At 38.4% G+C, this 6008-nt stretch overlaps 1 long non-coding RNA gene across 1 annotated transcript; it reads right to left on the reverse strand.

Moving 5' to 3' along the window:
• Window positions 1-1268: 1268 nt before the first annotated feature.
• Window positions 1269-4981, reverse strand: LOC109889071 (uncharacterized). Its single transcript, XR_002255229.2, has 3 exons — window positions 4431-4981; window positions 4178-4309; window positions 1269-3852 (listed from the first exon to the last, which is right to left on the reverse strand). It is a non-coding gene; the product is annotated as an uncharacterized LOC109889071 (long non-coding RNA).
• Window positions 4982-6008: the final 1027 nt, after the last annotated feature.

A 6008-nucleotide genomic window follows, 5' to 3' on the forward strand; every position in this document is an offset into this window, starting at 1 on the left:
CACTGCAGCCAACCTGAGGGCCTCGAAAATGTTCGGCCAGCAACCGCACCATCGGCAGCCACCATAAGTCTCATTTTGAGCCAGAAAAAACCCTGCCCACCTAAAATATTTCTGTCTTACTAGCTAGGTTTCCATCCAATGTGGTTACAAACCACATTTCCATCCACAGTTTTTATGCATATAAAGTCATACTGTATGATTGTATCGAAACAGGAAGTTAGGTTAATTTGTTAGTTAGACATGGTGGGATCTTTTTGTGTTGGCAAAATTAATTATGAGAGAAATGGAAGTGTAAACTCTATGTGCAAATATTGATATAATAACCATCATATTGAAGTAAACTTGGAATCACGTGATGATATGGTGTGTGGTCCTCTCCCACACTACTCAGGAAACCATGCGGTTTATCAGGCTACAAATGGATTAAATGATGAACTTCTCCGGGTGGTGAATGTGCACCGTGATCTTGATGTTCCTTTCCAATAAACATTGAGGGTCTTATTCTCTATTGAGCGCACGTGCCAAAACCAGCGTAGGCACATTTACTATTTAACACAACAGTTTTTGTGACAAAACAGTCGGTAGAGTTGAAAATGCGATGGAAACACATTGAACTTCAGATTTGTATTCGGTCCACTTACAGGAAACAATATATTTTGTGTGCACTGTCATCATGCACTGATTTGTATCCACAAGTCCATTTGGTGGAACCAAATTCATATTTTCTTTCCCTTGAAAATCTGTCACCAATTGAATGGAAACCTAGCTAGTTTATCTTATTACATCCCTGTATAAACAGCCAACTGATGCTTTGGATAGTCAGAAGATAATGTACTGATCAGTAGGATGAACAGCTATAATGATGATGAGTCAGAAAGGACCGAGGGAGTGTGGAGAAAATGTACCCCATTGGAGAACATATGACACACACACTCAAATGTGGTAACATTCTTATATTCTAGGCCTCTGTCTCTGGGCAGAGTTTGGATATTAATAGTGGAACAAGTGGAGTTAGGTTGCCATCTGGTGGCAATTCTTTGTTATGTCCAACTGTAAACTTTTCAAATCAAATCGGCAACATAAGAAGAGAATTTGGGTCCATTCCATTTGAATTATTGTTATGTGAATGGCTAGGTCAAATTTAAATTGCATCCAATAAAACTCCTGAATTGCTGAAGATGCAATAGGCCCTGTTCTGTATACAGTTTTTCATAATCCCACTGATTTAGAACCTTCACAATGACCAGCAAAACAAGTCAGTTTTGGTCAAAGTTTCACTGTTTTTATTTTCATTGTTATTTGAAAAGAGCAAACAGGAACAGCCTAAGTGTCAGAACAATCGAACAAGGCTACCCACCACCAACCAGAGGGCCTCGGCCCTGCTGCATCCACACAGCACTCACTACTAGTCTTCAACAGGGAACACAAGACTTAATACACAGACTTTGAACTCATTCCCAACACGACTGTGACTTCTGTATCACACAGGCCAAAGTATTGACAAAGGAATGATTTTGCCAATCACAATGTCCATACAGTTGACAGAGAGAGGATGGCGAGAAAAAAACCATGAAAACAAGTCAAAACTGTATTGGTAACAAATTAGATATTCAAACTGAGAAGGTCATCGTTATATTTGTTAGATCCAGTCAGAGAATTGAAGTTTCAATGAGGCCTTAATCATGTAACTAACATCGCTAGCATTAAATACAAGATTAGCACAGACTGAATGGAATGCAGACAGAAAAACACCTTGAGACGAAACAAATCTTATTACACCAGCGAACGATGTGATCTGGCATCCCAACAGCTGCTGTTCCCAGCTCAGGTGCAGCATTTACAATCTTACAAAATATGACTGTTTCTAGTACAGACGTACTGTTTCTCCCCCACATCCACCCCCAAATGATTCCAATGGTTTCTCCCATTTCTGTCCTGTATCATCAGAAACCCTCCCTGGTAGTCAGTTCCAACTGTGTGCTCCCAGTCCCCCTATGGCTGGAGAATAGTCTACATTGGCTGGGTGAGTGAGTTCCATACTCTGCAAAACAGACACTCATGGCACTTGATGCCAGATTCTGGACCCTATTCAAACAAGCACAGTAACTGGGTTTTGTGGCATATGTTTTTGAGATAAGACTATACATTTAGATCCATGTACTTGACATAACAGTACAAATCAAAAAGGAGATGCTATATTAATTCATAAATGCCATTTTCTGTCATGAGGGAAAATATAGTTTTACACTTATCCCAGAAACACAATCACAAGATTCGCTTCTTGAATAGCATCCAAAATGACTTATAGAGATACATTAGGGAGGGTATCAGGGTGATGAGCCAGATTAATGGGCCTGCTACTTTAGCCAGAGCAAAATGGTATTGACATTGTTTAAAGGGTACAATCAATTTTTCCAATATGTGTAATCACAAGAGAGACACCTGGGAGTATTCTCAGCAGGATAGCAGCCCTTTTGAGAGAACTCTCTCTTCTGATTACCGGGAAGGTAACCTCACATTCTACTATCAATACAGTTACCTCCTGGAAAGAAAGGTACAATTAACCAAGATTTTACAATGTATAAAGCAGTGCGTCATATCGCTGGGTGTCCCCCTAGCAATTTCTATGGAAACAAGTACAGTAGTGACAGAGACTTCCAGGGATCCACTTAAAAAGGTAAGTGCTTCAGCAACTTGAGTATGGTTTGGAAACGTAATACACAATAGATTCAAAAATGTATTTTGACTAACCAAGGATTGGTAAAGGATTTTTTTTTTAAATAATGTAGTATCTTGTGTTAATACAACAGCAAGTTCTCTGGACAAAACACAGAGTAAATGTTTCAAAAAGTGAAAATGAACTTCATAAACATGAATACAATTTAAATCAGTCAACAGCAACCATGTGTAACAAAAAGCAAAGAACCAGCTCTGAAATTAGTCATTCTTTAGAAAATCCCATCATACGTTTTTTTTTCTCTTTACAGTTTAACTGATATGAGTAACATCTTCTCTTACAAAGTTGCAGGTAAACATAAAGGAGGGCGTGATATTTATGATTGCCAGTGGAATTGCATATTGATTAGCCTTGCTTTCTGAGAGACTCCTTTGTGTTAATAGTATTGTGAACATATTAGGTCTGGGTCTTCCAAATAGAGCAGGTACATCCTACAGTACAACATTCTAGTGCTGGTGCATAGTTCAAATGGGGTGGGGATATTGGTAGGCTGGTTTAGTTTACAGTAGTTTGTAAACACAATCAGGCTATTAGCCACTAGCCTAACTAATGGTCCAGGTATGATTCAAGGTGGACATCAAAATATATAGGATGACATGGCAACAGAATTTTGAGACAAAGAAATAAAACCTTGGCAACACCACATCAACCGGGTTAATTGAGATATTTTGTTCATTGTTGTCTTTGTTATGCACAGTTCAAGATGGGCAGAGGGGACATAGTGGTCCACTTTACACAATACAACGCATTGTCGCTGAGCTGATTTGAAAACATTATTCTGCTCACATTCACTCAAGCAGCTTTGGCATCAGACCCAGCACAACTGGTTTGGTCTTGTAATGTTACAAATCCCATTTCTTCCTCTTCATAGATAGAATCAAAGGTCGGTTTGGTCACCAAAAACACCATGTCTTCTTCATACCCAGGAAGCTATACAACATGAGTGTTCATCAGAGGATAGAGCAGTCATTTTGATAGCCAGTTTTGCTGTTTTCATGGCCAAGAGATTAAGAAAAACAATTATATGCCATAATAACCATTGAAAAATATGCTTTGGGAAGGTCTCCATTCTTTCCCTAGTCCAATGTGTGTTCTTTGACAAGACCCGGACTTATCTGGTAAAGATAAAACATAAAGACAGACAGAGCACAAGTTAGATCAATCAAGTAATAATGACACTAACAAGGTTTGAAGGTGTAATAATTGAATCAGGGGTCATTGTCTAATAACAAACCACACATGTTAACACAATAACATGTTCAATGTGATTGGTGGACCAAGTTACATGAAAAAAAAGCTGTCCTTTAAAGTTTGAGGTACTGTTCTTGTATTTGAGTGATCTTTAGTCTCAGTACCAATGCAAACTTGCAAAGTAAAGGACTTTGTATAGTTAGCACAGGAGTAACATTGCGTGGACTGTAGACATGGTATCTAACTCACTTTCTCAGGGACCTGGCTTCATATACAGTGTCGTCCTCCTCCTCATCACTCTCCAGAGCAGCCATCTCCACGCTGTCATCATAGTTTGACAACAGGCCATATTTCTTCCGAGAGGTTGTTGTTTTCTTCAGCCTAAACATAACATAATTAAATGTCATATACACACTGAAACAGGCATTCAAAGCTGAAATGAATTAGGCAACCATTGCTACCAACTACTAGTAGTATGTTATAATCAACTTGTTATACTCACCGCACAGCTCTCACGAGAAAATAGAGCACTCCAATCGTGGTGATTCCAATAAGGACATACAATGTTCTTTGTATCATTGAATTATCTACATTGAAAGCGTTGAAAAAGTTGCGGTGATTGTTCTTGGACGTCGTGTTGTTGGCACTCGAATTCGTGATATGTTTGGTGTTGATGGTAGTAGTAATGCCTGTTGGCGAAACCGTGGATTCCTCTGCTATGGTTGAAATAGCCCACAACGTCGGTAAAATAATCCTCATGGCTCCTTGAAATGGCATTTTTGTTGTCGGTTAACACAAAAAAATATGGAGTAACACTAGAATTAAATCGGCACGTTGTTTCAATCGAGGTAATAGCAAGTTCACTCGAGCATTTCGTTGAAAGCATACGTGGTTTTGTTTGTTTTGATAAGTACATTCATCCACTGGGAAGTTCTTCCTGTAGTGACGCAGTTGTCCAGCAGTGTCACGGGTATTCGTGTACGTTTTAACGTTTAAATGTATACATGTCTTACTTTACTGTCAGGTGGGTCTACCTTCATTTACAATGTTTGGGGAAATGGAAAACGTAATGAAAGTAATAATACAATAGTAATTTTAACTCGAAACCTAATCAGCACAGCATATCATGATTATCATCAGCCCAAATGCCGGCAGATGGCGATATTGAGTCGTTTAATCTGGAACGACCCAATATCGCCATCTGCCTGCATTTGGGCTAGATTATCATCTAACTAATACATTGCTTAAATAGGCTCGCCAGAAAAAAACTATATAATATATAAAAAGTGTATAATTATACATCTGACCAGGGAAATCTCAAGGCCCTAGTTATAGCCACACATTTTCCTGGTCAGGCTGTCAGGAAAAACGGGCCCCTATCTATGAAATGAAACAAAACTAGCAAGCTACTACACAATGCAGTTAATGAAGAAGTTGGCTCTCAGCGTTACTAGTATTTAGGATACAATACATTTATTCAGACTTTACTGAATTTGACCACCAGTGCCCCCTCAAACTTGTGATGTATGTTCTTTCATAAGCATTTGGACAGATAAGCTCAAATAGGAACTATGGTCATTCGTGTGTGTTTGTAATATATTGAAAATTATGAGCATGCAGGGCTCTATTGCAAAAGAGACCTTGGTCTCAATGGGAACTCCTGCTAAAATAGATTCAAGTTAGTTAGTATTTAGCCCAGAAACAAATGGGAGCCGTCTTTATAGATCAAATGCTTTGCGGGACAAAGAAGAAACAGGTGAAGAACCTAAAGAGGAACTGACAAGTAAAAAGCAGAGAAAATATTTATTGAAGGCACAAGAACCAGGAAAGTGTGAGCTATACAGAACACTACACAATGACAAAATAATTTACATTTGTGTTACAAAACAAATGTCATTTGTTTTCTATGACATTTAACTGAGAGGCTCAAGAATGGTCCCAAGCTATAATCAAAATATTAATGTTTCATTGATATAAAACCTATATTGCTTCTGAATAGATACTTTTTGTGGTACAAAAAAAAAAGAAATTATACAGTTTTTCATCCCAACCCCCCAGCAAGCAACATCACCTTGAAGAA

Source organism: Oncorhynchus kisutch, linkage group LG4 (genome assembly GCF_002021735.2).
Source record: "Oncorhynchus kisutch isolate 150728-3 linkage group LG4, Okis_V2, whole genome shotgun sequence".
Classification (NCBI taxonomy): domain Eukaryota; kingdom Metazoa; phylum Chordata; class Actinopteri; order Salmoniformes; family Salmonidae; genus Oncorhynchus; species Oncorhynchus kisutch.